Source organism: Oryza glaberrima, chromosome 2 (assembly GCF_000147395.1).
Source record: "Oryza glaberrima chromosome 2, OglaRS2, whole genome shotgun sequence".
Classification (NCBI taxonomy): domain Eukaryota; kingdom Viridiplantae; phylum Streptophyta; class Magnoliopsida; order Poales; family Poaceae; genus Oryza; species Oryza glaberrima.
The window spans coordinates 22,634,356-22,648,109 of NC_068327.1; the positions used below are offsets into that span (position 1 = coordinate 22,634,356).

Below are 13,754 nucleotides of genomic sequence, written 5' to 3' on the forward strand. Positions count from 1 at the left end.
CAGTGCAACACTGTATATTCTAGTCTTTTTAAATGAGAAATTAGGAATTTGGGGGTTCATGTGCACCCCCAAACACTATACAGCTTCGTCACTGCAAACATGGGCTTTCTTACTAAAAGACTCTATTACCTATACAGTTAAAATGCCCCCACTAACATTATTACACAGAGTCTCATTTCCTGCGCAAAATCGCAAAGGAAAAGAAAAAGGAAAAGGAAAAGGAAAAACCAAAATTGGACCTTGGGTCCGATCGGTAGACGCTGGTGAGGTGGAGCCATCTGGGTCATGATATATACGTCTGCACGCACGTACGCCCCTAGCTTAGCTCCACCATCCTCCATCCAAGCTGGTTGCCCTGTCCCTGTTTGGGCTCCCTAGCTCCACGAGATATTGTAGAGAGTACATGGATCCAAAGCTATCTCCTGCACTTATGGTAGAACACATGCCACTTTGGCTCGTTGGCTGCATCATGGCACAGGGCCTTGCGATCGCAGCCATGAGCCATCGATTAGGGTATATCTTCTCTGTTAATTTGCCCCTTGCTAGAATCGATCAAATCGATACTATTCGTCGACCGGCGAGGCGGCGACACGATCGAATTGTCCCTCTCCTCGTCTTATCCTGGATGAGCACCGGCCTCGATCAACTATAATTTTGTGGAGCCACTCATAGTTTGTTTTGGTGACAGTAGCGATGATTATTTGTGGAGACACTCATGGTTTGTTTTGGTGGTAGTGGCGATGATTATCTTTTTCTTATTTTTTTAGTGAAGAGTATTTTACTTGGACTTTACATCTAACAGGATATATGCCATCAAACTGTAGGATCGAATAGAAATAGCTAAGCTAACCAGAGGGGGGTGAATGGTTGGTATACCCCAAAACCAAAACTTTTAGCGGAATTAAAAGTTACCCTAAATTTCGACGAAACACGGTCTGACCGAAGTAGACGCGCTGGTCTGACCGCCTGGAAGCCGTCGGTCTGACCGGGCTTGATCCTCCGGTCAAACTGCCGAGATCAACTGCCGTCGCCTGAAACCGCCGCCGGTCTGACCACCACTGATCCACCGGTCTGACCGCTGGTGTCTCGCCGGTTAGACTGCCGAACCCGAGCAAACACAAATCGAAGAACTCTTGATGTAGATGACAACTTTATTACTTCTCTCTGTGTTTACAAAGTGCAACAACAGCACTCCTCACGAAAATCTCGACTAAACTCGAAACCCTAACTCAACTATCAACTCAATGCTCTCAAAAGCGATACGGGGATGCCTCACGCTCCCTCTCTATTTATACATGAGGTAGATAGCCTAAAGCCATGAACCAAACTCATACAGGAAGTCCTAATCTACCTAGGAAACCTTCCCGTACAAGAAACAAATTTTACAAACTCCAAACATACCAAATTTGGACTCCTTCCAAATTCGACTCCGCATCTCGTACGCACACAATATCTCCATCATATGGCATGGAATCTTCACCAACCACGTGCATTGAACTCTAGCCTAAGTATCCCGCATGATATCTGACCGTCCGGACGTCGCCTTATCTCCAAGTCGACTCCCGATCCATTACCGGCACTACTCTCCCGAGGCATCAAGTCACCTACACATGAATCAAACAAAAAAACCATATTCCGAGACCAAGCTATCTCCAATTTAACTCATTGTCAGCAAACAATATTATTACATACGTATAGTATCCATCTAGAAGCGATAAACATGAAACATCCACGGATATCCAAACAAAAAACCCGAAACCGAAACCGACACAGAGTCGGCCGGTCTAACCGCTCGATACACGTCGGTCTGACCAACAACCCATGTCCGGTCTGACCGGACCCAAATCTCCAGCAGCACCTGTTTAACACCTGCAAATCCAATCATCTCCAAAACCACTTCGCCAATAATCTCCAAATATCAAAACCAATAATCACAGATGCCAATTGTTCATCACAGAATAAGAATCATAAACACTTTGATTTTATACAAACAACTTGATATGAAATTCGTTCCTATAAAGATTTAAACTTAAAATTTGGAGCGCTACTCATGTCACTGTAACCGCTGGGCTACATGCCTTTTGCGATGATTATCTATCTGATCTGATTGGATGATGTAGAACTGGAGATTACGTGTCGTGTGATAACGCTGCATTATATTTATCATTTCGTGCCAGTTGCGAAACAGTGATGCTGAGACCGATATGGCAGCAAGAGTAGCAGATGCCGGCGTGATGCAATGGAAGCAAGCAATATATCATTATCTCAACAACAGCAACAAAAGAGCAGAAAGAAAGTAGACAATAGAAATATATCTTTTAGATAATGAGGTAGACAACACATACGCTACTGTTTAGTTGGAAACTGATTTCTTGGTTAGTTAATTTGTGATTTGCTGATTACAGAGACGTTGTAAAAGCAGATCGAAATGACGGGAGCACCGGAGCAAAGAGCAGGCATTCACCGGTTTTTCTTACATCAGTCTCCAATAATGATAGTTTTTGCAGACTCACTCTCTTTTCTCCTTGCTAAAACCTAAAAGCTTTGAACTTTAGAAAAGGACCAGACAAACCCAAGTACGAATAACATTTTCCTGAAAGCACTAAAGCACTCCCACTAATATGATTATCTGAATCGGATTTAAGATAACTTAATAAAATTAGTAGTACTATCACATTAATTTTAAGGTTTGGAGGTTGCTTCAGGGTGAGATCAACCGCATTTCTAACTTGTAACATGACGAGCTACGTAATGGAAGTGGTTGTGTGATCGACTAACGACAGAGGCCAAACTAAGGCACATAATTTTATAATTATCTAGAAAACCTACAGGATGATATTAGAGGCTTCTTCCTAGCACGACTTCTTGTAGCTAGAACTTAGGGTAATTTTCTCATTCTTAAAAAGGTATCAGGTGTCATATTTTCTATGGTAAAATTTGGTACCTTTAGATACTACTTCCTCTGTTTCAGGTTATAAAACTTTTTAGCATTGCCCATATTCATATAGATGTTAATAAGTCTAGGCAACATCTATATGAATGTGGACAATACTAAAAGGTCTTATAACCTGAAACGGAGGTAGTAAGTATCTTAAGGTATAAAAAAATTTTAGTGTAAAATTTAGGTAACTCAAAATGCTTTGTCAAAAACCATAAAATTTCTCTAGTATGAATATGAACCTACTGTCACCTTAAAAAGAGCCATTTTGCTCTCATGTGGAATTACATGCAAGTTGTTCCTTCTTCTGATATGGTTGCAAGCCCGCAACTCAGCTTAACCTCAGCAACAAACACATGATCAAGACTTCAGAGCAGAGAGCTAGTATTAGTACAGATCAGTGATCAGTGTTGATAAAAACCAACCACCACATGAGCAAACCATGGTGTCAAGCAGTACTGGCAGAGCCCCTAATGCTGACCCTGTGTGCATGCAACTTGAGAGTGTACTGTTAGGTTCAGAGAAGACCTAAAAAAATGTGGTTGGAGCACGGCAATTGGGCAAGCAAACAAGGAGATTAAGACACTGACAGTTAGGAGAAAATGGCTGCATTAACCCTGAGATGGTGTGGGCCATGCCCTGCCGGGTGGCCTCCCCTGTGGCCAGCATGGACAGCTACCCCCAAACTACTAGTGCTCAGTGGAGACATGCCTTTTTGCAGCATCAAGGCCCCAGCTAGCCGTCCCTTTGACATCGGACGGCCGAAAAATATTTTGGTGACAACTTGTGTGCATCAGCAAAGCTTTGGGTTGAGAAAAAAAAAGGAAAAAGAAAAAAAAAGAAAGTTATGACTTAGTATGGGACTCATGGCAATAGCTTATGTTAATGACATTATTAAACAGCAATTAGCCTGGTGATGACTGCAAGATTCCTTTTCCATGCTCCTGTGGTGACACTGGTGATTCCTTTTCTATATGTTTTAATTGTGTGTGGTCACCCCTGGCTGATGGATTAAAAGTACAAAAGTTACTCCATTAACAGCTCACTTTGGCTAGATTAGCAGGGGGGGTTTAGTGTAATGTAATCTGGGCCGTATCAACTTTGGTGAACACATACCTCACACAATCCCTTAGTTTATTAGCCATAAACTGGCGCAATGATCTCCTTGCTGAGAAAAGTTTGGGCAAGGCCTCAGGGATTAAAGCTGTAACGCGTAAGTGCTTATGCAATGTTGACAAAATTTGTATCCCAAGCAATCTTGTTCTGCTCAGCTCTTGGAGTTGTATAATCCGACACCGTTTGACAATACACGTAGGCATGGAGATCAATCAGGGCATCTGAAAATCTGATCTGATCGTTCCCTTGAGATAGAGAGAGACGGTATAGAGTGCGGCAAGTTGCAATTTTTATCCAAAATCAAGGCAGAACCCATTTGGATTTGATGATGGTTGTTTAGTGCCAAATCATTCGAGGTTAGACAGATTCGGATCGTTTAGGATCCCTCCTAGTTGCAGTCTCTTGCCTTTTTGCCCCAACTTCCATTGTCTCCAGAGCAGGTGTCTCTTGCACATGCTGTTCCCTCCTAAGGACAAACGGTTTTGCAAGTTCCCAATATTAATTCAGGCATCTGGATTTTGTGGTAATAATAAGGGCCTCAATTAATCATGCAGTTACACGCTATCTATATGCAAGTCCTCTTGTGTCGACGCCTTAGCTTATGCAAGTTGGTCACATTGGAGGGTTTAGTGGGGAGAACGGTTACATTCTTCTCTTTCACCCTCTCTCCCCGAATCTCAAATAGGTGGCTAGAGTGGGGGTTTGGTGTCGGTTGTTAGGGTTAGGTTTTGACTGACCTCAATTGTATTTCTTTCGTTGGACTAGCAGCGGCCGATCACGCTTAATGATGGTCGGTTCAATGCTAGTCTTCTCCGGAATATGTGTATTGGTGCTGTTGGTGCGTGGGGTTTTTTTTTTTCTTCGTTTTCCTGTTTACGACCTCCTATTGGTTGTAATTTTGTAATTTTTTCTATTTTATCAATATGAACTTTACACTATCTAGTGCGAGTCGTTAAAAAAAATACACGTGCTTTGCCATGCATAAAATTGAATATACATGTGTCAGTATTGTTTGAAATAATTTCGTTCCAGTAGATGACTTTGCATGATTTTATATTTCAAAGATGAAATAAATAATTCCGTTTCCGACTACTTCTAATTCTGGGAAATCTCACATAACCCAAGAAGATAAGGCATATTAGATTGTTATTCTCATTTAGTACATTCCATCAGTTCTCTAAAATCAGATGAGCTAATAATGAAGCGGGAAAATCACCTCAAATGTATTAGTTAGAATGTGAGAACGACAAGTATTTTGATACGAGCAAAAGATTTAAATGCTGTAACGGCAAGTAATACGAAGATGGAATAAATTTCTGGTGCGGTTTCTTCGGGAAGGAAGGAGGAACTGTTCATTATCTTATCAGCTACAGAAATTAATTTAAGGTCGAAAGGCTCAACTGAACCAGAATATGTTGGGGTGTCTCCTGTGCCAATTTGCTCTGTTCTTGTCTGTACGTGCAGCGTACGAGTACATCAGTACATGTTCAAGATAGGTACCCCGAAGAGACCATGGGGAACAAATACATAACTCTGATGGCGTCGTCACAGAAAGAAAAAAAAACAATCCAACATGGTCGCATTGATCTCCCAGGTGGTCCAAACCCAACTCCAAACGCCCAAGTAGAGTCCAACAACCACACTGGCGTAGACGAAGAGAAGCTCGGCCCGGTGGGCTTCGAGGTCCCTGTTACGCGATGCCGCAACGCGTACGTGTTTGTACGCGCGCGCGAAGACACACGGGAAAGCCAATGCTGATCGACACGGGTGACTGACGCGGTCGCTACTTGCTAGGCGAGGCTTGATGAGGCGCGCGCCGCGCCCGCGTGCGTGACGGACGGTGAATTGCACGGTGGAAACCGCGTGTGATGGGCCTGTGCTGCTGGCTGCGCCTTGCGCGCGCGTCGGCCCAAAATTAGGGTATGTTAGTTCGCGAAAAAAAAAAATTATGTGTTACATCGAATGTTTGATCAGGAGACGCAAGGGGTTTTTAGACATGAATGAAAAAACTAATTTCATAACTCGTCTAGAAACCGTAAGACAAATCTTCTGAGCCTAATTAATCCATCGTTAGCACATATGGATTACTGTAGCACTTATGGCTAATCATAGACTAATTATGCTCAAAAGATTTGTCCCGCGATTTCTCTCCTAACTAGGTAATTATTTTTTAATCTATATTTAACGCTCCATATATCTAAAGATTTGATGTGATATTTTTGAGAAAGAAATTAAGGAACTAAACGAGGCCTTAGCTGGGTTAGCTGGGGCATGGCGCACGGGTGGGGGATCACGTACTACGATGGATGAGAGACAGGTCTGTGACAGAGTTATTAGTAGCCGTGCAATCAGGTAGATCTCTCTCCCGGCCAGAACCCAACACGGTTCTATGGGCAGCGGCCGGGCAGCCATGCAGCTCTGCCCTGTACGTTAAGCCACTGTTCCGATCGAGTGAGCGAACTTTCGTGGAAAAAGACGGGTGCAGGGCCGGCCAGCCATGCATGCATGCAACTATGCAAGCAACTCGTGCACGCTGAAAACGTCTTGATCGATCCATCGATCGACCTGCAAATTAAGTTTCTGCAAACGGGTCCTACTTACATGGCTGAAACCAAAACCGCTGTGTGTACTAGCAAAGCTAGCTGTGAAGCAACGATGCACAGGAGCTCCCAATCATGGCAGCAGCGCCTTCCTCGACGGACCGTACTTTTTTTATTTTTTTAGAGAAGTTATTTTTTACCAAACCTATATATCCAATCGGATATATACAACATTTTTAAATTAGAAACTTATCCTATAAAACATAGAACTTAGCCCTCAAATAATCCACTCTGAATTTCGCTCCTATGATGATTTAAACTCAGGACCTTAGATGTTAATCATGTCGCTGCAACCACTAAATTACATGCCCTTTCACGCGGCCGTACATGTGCCGGACTGTTTGGCCGCATGTACGTACGCCTCGCGTGTATAGCATAGCACATTACCAATATACTACTACGTACGTTCAGGGTTCAGTGTCCGCGGCCTGCGCGCCATCTCTCGATCGGTGTCCCGGAGCAGTCGCCGTCTTGCCGGCCGGCCGGCTGGCCGACCAGCGATATGCCGATCTCGATTCTTCCCGGCCTGCCGGTGTCCGTACACCAATCGAGCTCCCTCCTCCGCTACGCGCGTGGCCAAGTGACCACCGTCCGCCGCGCGCGGCCCACGCGCCCTGGTGGGCGCCGGTGACGGTGAATGCGTGTACGTGCCGAAACTTCGAAGTTAGCTCGATCGCCGGCTGGGCAGCCATGGTCTCACCAACCATGGACCGAATCGCCTACACAATATATGTGCCGCTCACACAGTTTCATTTCCTGCACGAGTGTCAAAGAAGTACGGCGATCGAGCGCTGCCCAAAATAATGCCACAGTTTCATTTAGCTGGAAAGAGGGGCATGCATGCTTGCAGGCAGGAGGAGCAGGCTCCGGCCGGCCGGCCGCGCAATCATGGAGCTAGCCGAACCACCTATCGTTGAGTTGTACTCCAAATTCATTTATACATAATAAAGGTTAGCTTCTACTGGAGCGAAGCGGAGGCCCATCACCGGTGGCTTGGGCCGGAGCGAAGCATAGGCTGAAGTGGAACCCCCGTGGTATGGATCGTTATCCTTTTAGGGTTTCATCTTCATATATACTTCTGGTAAGCCGCCGTTCGGCGTTATAACCTCACCTCGATATAGTGAAGATATTTTGTTGGCGTCCGTGGTTTTTTCTCTCCTACTTTGAAAGGGCTTTCCACGTTAAATCTCGTGTCTTCTGTGATTGATCTATTTTTTTGATCGTTTATTTGCTTATCGTTTTCTAACACCCATGCACAATCCAAGTCCACGCATCACACATGCGCGCCATGCCGCCATGTTTTGGACGAGCTAGCCCAGCCGAGCCGCGCCGTGCAAGCGCCAGGCGCCACCTGCATGCAAGAGTAGTATGCAGGGTAGCTGATCGACTAGCTGCAGCCTCGATCGGCTGCGTTGATGCGCGGCGCCCGCCGGGAGGCAGGCGGCGTGGGCGAGCCCGGGCTACCAGCGAGGAGTGCCGGCGCCGGCGGGCGCAGCGTCTGACGCGCGTTATGGTTCGGATACAGTGATTCTTGGATAGATTTCTTTCCAGCTTGATTGGCCCAGTGTCCATTCATGAATTGTCCTGCTGCGTTTCTGAATTATGGATATATGATTGCTCCTGGCTCGATCGGAGGCCAAACAATAGAGAGATAAAGTTCCATTAGGATTGGACTTTTATGCACGAAAAGTTCCTACCCTGGGGCCAGGGAAAATGAATGAAAGCCGCTACTACTATTTCTGCTGAATCGCTGAATGGATCAGTAATTCATTTTTTCTAGTTATTTTCGACCTTTGGAGGTGCAAAATCCAAAAGATGCCGAACCAGATCCTGGGCCAGTGGGCATTTGGTACGGATTTGTGGCACTGCATTTTGCCAGGCCGGCCCATCAAAATAACAAGGAGGCATTCTCATTTCTTTATAGGGAAAACAGAGCGGCTCCTCATCACCATGAACCTGGGAATTATAGACTCACGAATGGCTCAACCATGGGCAATAGAAATGCATGGGTTCTCATGATCATCTTTTAGGAGGAACCACGAAATATGCAAGTTTGTGACAAAGAGAGTCGAACTAAGACATACCTACACACCTACATGCTCTCCCATAGAGTTAAATAGCTGGAGGTTTCCACCATTACATGGCCCCGAACAAGCCATCACATAACATTTCCTTTCCAGTTTTGAGGCAAAATATGAGGTTCAGATGACCCTATCTGAGACGGTTTGATGGTTCAGCACGACTTCAGCTATGCAGTTTGATCCCACAAAAAGTTCCTGCAGTTCTTCGCCTTACTTCGAATTCTCTATCGACCTAGATGCTATCCAGCCAGTTGCCAATGCTCTCCTGTGATCCAAACTGCAAATCCTGTCACAACACAAAAAACGAGGCAGGATCAGAATTGGCAGACATATGGGCACCAAGAGAGAGCCACGGGATAAACTTACAGCAAGCTGAAAATCTGGAGGTGTTCCAAGGTCTACATTGTAGAGATCAGGTAGTCCATACACCGCATTCAGGTTCCTGTCAAGAATCTCATTCCCGCCTTGGGACAGAATTGGGCGGTCAGAAGGAAGCAACGTTTCATGATAGAAGGAATCCAGAACTTCATGACAGCGCAGGGATTCATCCAAGTTAGGACAGGCCTGAACTGCTTCCCTCGCGGCCTGGGTTTCTCCAGCGCACCACGCAGGATTCCCAGCATCATCCTTCAGGCTAACAATAGGTATGTTAGACTCCTCTTCGTCCTATAATAATTCGCAAATCAAAGAACAAAATTAATATTTTCAAATGATGAACAAATACAGCAAAACAAAATATCATCGATGCTTAGATATATGTCATTTTTCATCATCTCTCAAAAGGGAAGCATACAACTTTCCAGAATGTTGAAAGTAGTGGTTTGATACTCCATTAAAAACAATAATATACAAAACTAAACTAACCTAAGGATTACAGTTATAGTTCGAGTTATTTTTAGTGATCCGTTGAGTGCAGATCTGAAACCAGATTATGAAATGTTTCCTGCTTCAGTGGTTACCCAAATTCTGACCAAATTGGCTTTCAATTCTTCATTTGCATCAATGATAACAGAAGTAATGTACATTACCTGGTCCTCCAAGATGGGATCGTAATTTTCTGTTTCACATGGACTGTTTTTTAAGCGACATGGCTGTGGGGTGTTTGACTTTGGAGTTTTTGGACCAACCCTTGCAGCAAATGCATCAGATTCTTCATCAGCATTTCCTGTTTCAGACTTGTCTATCTGTTTTCCATGCAACTGGTAGGAGATTTTGGAGACAACAAGCTCCCCATCCTTTTTCATCTTCTTCTGCCCCAAGATGGTACTGATGCATCACCCAGTTAGCCTTATCAGGTTTGGCACCTCTTTGTGAACTCTTGTACAGAACCATTATTTTCTTCCAACCTTTTGTAACCCCCTTTTCAACTATGGCTTTGGATTTCCCTGTCTTGTGCCATCTCACATGTTCAACAGAAACAACATGATCACAGTTACTGATCTTTCGACGCTTGCGCTGACCACAACCATATGCATTTGAAACTCTATGGAAGAAATGACCACTGGTTCCATCTTTCTTCATACCTGTTGGCCAAAAATAAGATTTTGGTAAATAACATGGATAAACCAATAACTTCGAAAACAGCCATATGCCATCACAAGACATTAAGTCCATACCAGGAAGATTTTCCGGATGTGAATAGCATATCCCTTCATCATTATCTATAGTCGGAATAAATTCATCAATGAATGTATGTGGCTTTGAACCCCCCAGGCCAATCTTTTGTTCCAAATGTTCAAGCAATTCCAAATCAGATGGATCAAACTTGACACCAGCAGGCAGCCCAGGCCACTGTATAGCAACCTGCATAGAATGAAATTCAGCAAAATATTGATTAGAACACATAACTTCTATTCAATGTGAGCTGAAAGCTAAAGTTACACTTCAACTGCTTTTACACATGCAGAGATTCTGTGATTAAATTCTGGGATGCATTATATTCCAAAGCCCAATGTCAATAGGCTCTGAAACTGAGCAAATGATGCCTATTTCTGCCATTAAGATAACCCAGTCAGCTCATACCTCCTTTCTCATCAGCAATAACCTACCTTTTTGCAACTATTGGTAACAAATAACAATCAACAGATTAATCATGTACCAGAAGCAGGTTTCAGAAAATGGGATACCCCAAAATTTAGAGGAATATCGATTTTCCAAAGTATGAACTTACAAAAGTGTATAGTTGACAACAAATATTGTAGACTAATACTTACATCACTGTTATCAATAACATGTTTGCAGTTTGGACATTCCATCTGTGCTTCTGCACCCAATTCACTTATTGGGCGACTAGAGCAATGAGGTGCATTTCTTATTTTCTTAGCAACTCCCCTACCAGTTATAAGCCAAGACCTGCAGCAAAACAAGCATGTTGGCATTTGTTACTAAAGTAACTTGCAACGTTAGAATAAAACGATGTATATGCGCATGACTTAGGGGAGTTATACTTGTGCATAATCGATTGACCGTTCAGCATTGCTTGTTAGTGAACTATGTATAGCAAGATGAGTACTATATCATTTTGATGCCCTTTTCTAAATGAAAACCTTGATTGAAAAGTTTTTTTTTTTTGGTGTGTGTGTGGGGGGGGGGGGGGTGCCTGAGCTGAAGTCGCATAACCATGGGTTGAACAATGTAGTACAATGGTGATACAATTACAGACAGTAACGCTTTGTGTTCCATGTACCAAATATGCAGAGCAATTTCAAGCAAAGAAGTTAACATAATTCGAACCATAACAAACCGAATTCCACACTGAACGCAAACAAATTTGTGATATAGCTAAATTTCAGCTCCATACACTGACCACATTGCGGTATGCACTCTGACAGAGACCACAAATACAAGTGCAGCTGACCATTAACCTGGCATGCATAGCCTAGCTCACTTGTGGTTGTGGGTAGGTAAGAGTGTGTGCCACCTAGATTTGATTCCTCTTTGGCTCGATTTCGGTGCGTATTAATTTCTTAATTAAAATGATACTAATCCCACCAAGATTTTCTCATTTCTTCAGTAAAATTCTGTTCAAGCAACCGTGAGCTGTGAGCCCAAGTGATATCCTACATCAACTTAAATCATACTACTACTTATTTCAAGTACTACTACTATGTGAGGAGTATGAACCAAAGAGACGCGTCATTGAACCATTAAAAACCATCCACCCCCATCCGGGTAACGATCAGACGAGCCCTAAAAACAACAGCAGAAAAATGGGTGAAGGAATAGGGGAAAGAAAATATCACTAGTCACCTCGCCATGGCGGCGCGGGCGGTGCGTCCTGACCCCAACCACGATCGGCGGCGAGTCCGCGACCGCGAGCGAGACGCGGCACCACCGGACCACCCCCTCCCGAACCAAGCAGGCTGCTCCTCCTCCCTCCGAACGGCGACCAATGCAGCGGCGGCGGCGGCGGCGATCGATCGATCGGCGCGGGGAGGGGAGGATGCGCCCCCCAGCGACACCGCGCCTCCGCCCTTATCCCCCTCTCTATTGAACCCCCCGGGATTCCGGGGCGCTGCCTGCCGCCGCAATGGCGGTTTGCTGCTGCTTTTGCCTTTGCTCCGCTTCCTCCTTCCTTCGCAAGCCACACGCTCTCCCCAAGAGAGAGACACCACTCGAGGGGAAATGCAAATAAAAAGGAGGAGCGTTTGCTTCGGTAGCGCCGCGCCACCGCGCCTTCCGGTTTCTGATTTGCGGGAACATTAGGGCCCACTTAGAATGTGTTCACGCCTTTGGGGCCGTATGGGCCTGTTGTGCGGCCCACTGTAACTTGGGTATGGAATATCGGCACGGCATAACACACGGCCCTCTGTTCGGATAAAGTTAAGATCTGATTATTGGTTGGAAGCCAGTTTCAAAGAATATGATAATGTTAAAAAAACAGAACTTGTGGTTTCTTGTTTATTGTTTGAATTTTTTAACTATAGCTTCTCGAATCTAGATGAAAATTTTATCTATTTAGGGAAGTTTTTATTCTGAACGAAGCAATTGCCGTAAGCTCGTCGAAAAGGCTTGACAGAGGAATAATATTGTTTCCTTAAAAAAAATGAAAGACCTAAATCATTTGTAAATCATTGGTGGTGTTTTTTTTATAACCGTATAGGATTAACTCATGAATTAACGACAGGACAGTTAACTTGCACACAATTGTATCGAAACAATCACGGTAGACGCGGCCGCGCACTTAGCGTGTGGTGTGGTTGCACGAAACGGACTGTAAATGACGAGCCATCTCAGTTAAGTGATCAGCCCATTAATCTCCCTTTTTTTACAGCTGACGCAAAAAAGGTTAACCATCTTTCAGGTTATTACACTTTAACCTGCAGAGAATTTCGTAGCTTTTCCAGTGATCCATCACAATCACATAACCCGTCCGCCACGAAGGCCATAAATCCGCCTATCAATTGATCAATCCAGGTCATTATCAGCGTATCAGGAGAAGTCTAGTTAGCTCTAGCCACATGCCAGCGCCACCCAAACGACCAGGTCGCCACAGATATTGTTTTATATTTTAATTTGGCAGGAATTTGCTTTCGTAAAGGAAGGAAAAATCTAACGAGCTTTTTGGTTGCGCGCCCATGCGGTTTGAATGACCCGGTAAAAGCATCCGGGTCGTCAAACACACAGCGCTTTGTGGTCGTAATTAATTAACAACTTTGTGGTCTAATTATAATTTGTTAAGAAGAAAACAAGAAGATATAATAAGATGGTGCTTAAACCAGCCTGAAATGACCACGCGGTGTATGTTGCCACGGTCTACGCCGTTGTTAGTTCACGACATCAAACCTGCATTCTCTACGCGTCTCGCAGTGGTGTAAAATACATAGTGGGTGAGATCGTTTGTGGACTCCAAATGAAAACTTTCTCATTATCTATTTAATGTTATGTTTTTTTAAAAAAAAATACATATAGGATTACAAGTTTTCTTGAAGGATCATATTAATCTGTTTTTAATGATATGTTTTTTAAAAAATATTACATACAAGATTACAAGTTTTTCTTAAAAAATCTTATTAATCT

General features: G+C 44.0%; 1 pseudogene; it reads right to left on the bottom strand.

Annotated features, from left to right (window-relative positions):
- Positions 1 to 8,541: 8,541 nt before the first annotated feature.
- LOC127761663 (NAC domain-containing protein 73-like) lies at positions 8,542 to 12,318 on the bottom strand (annotated as a pseudogene).
- Positions 12,319 to 13,754: the final 1,436 nt, after the last annotated feature.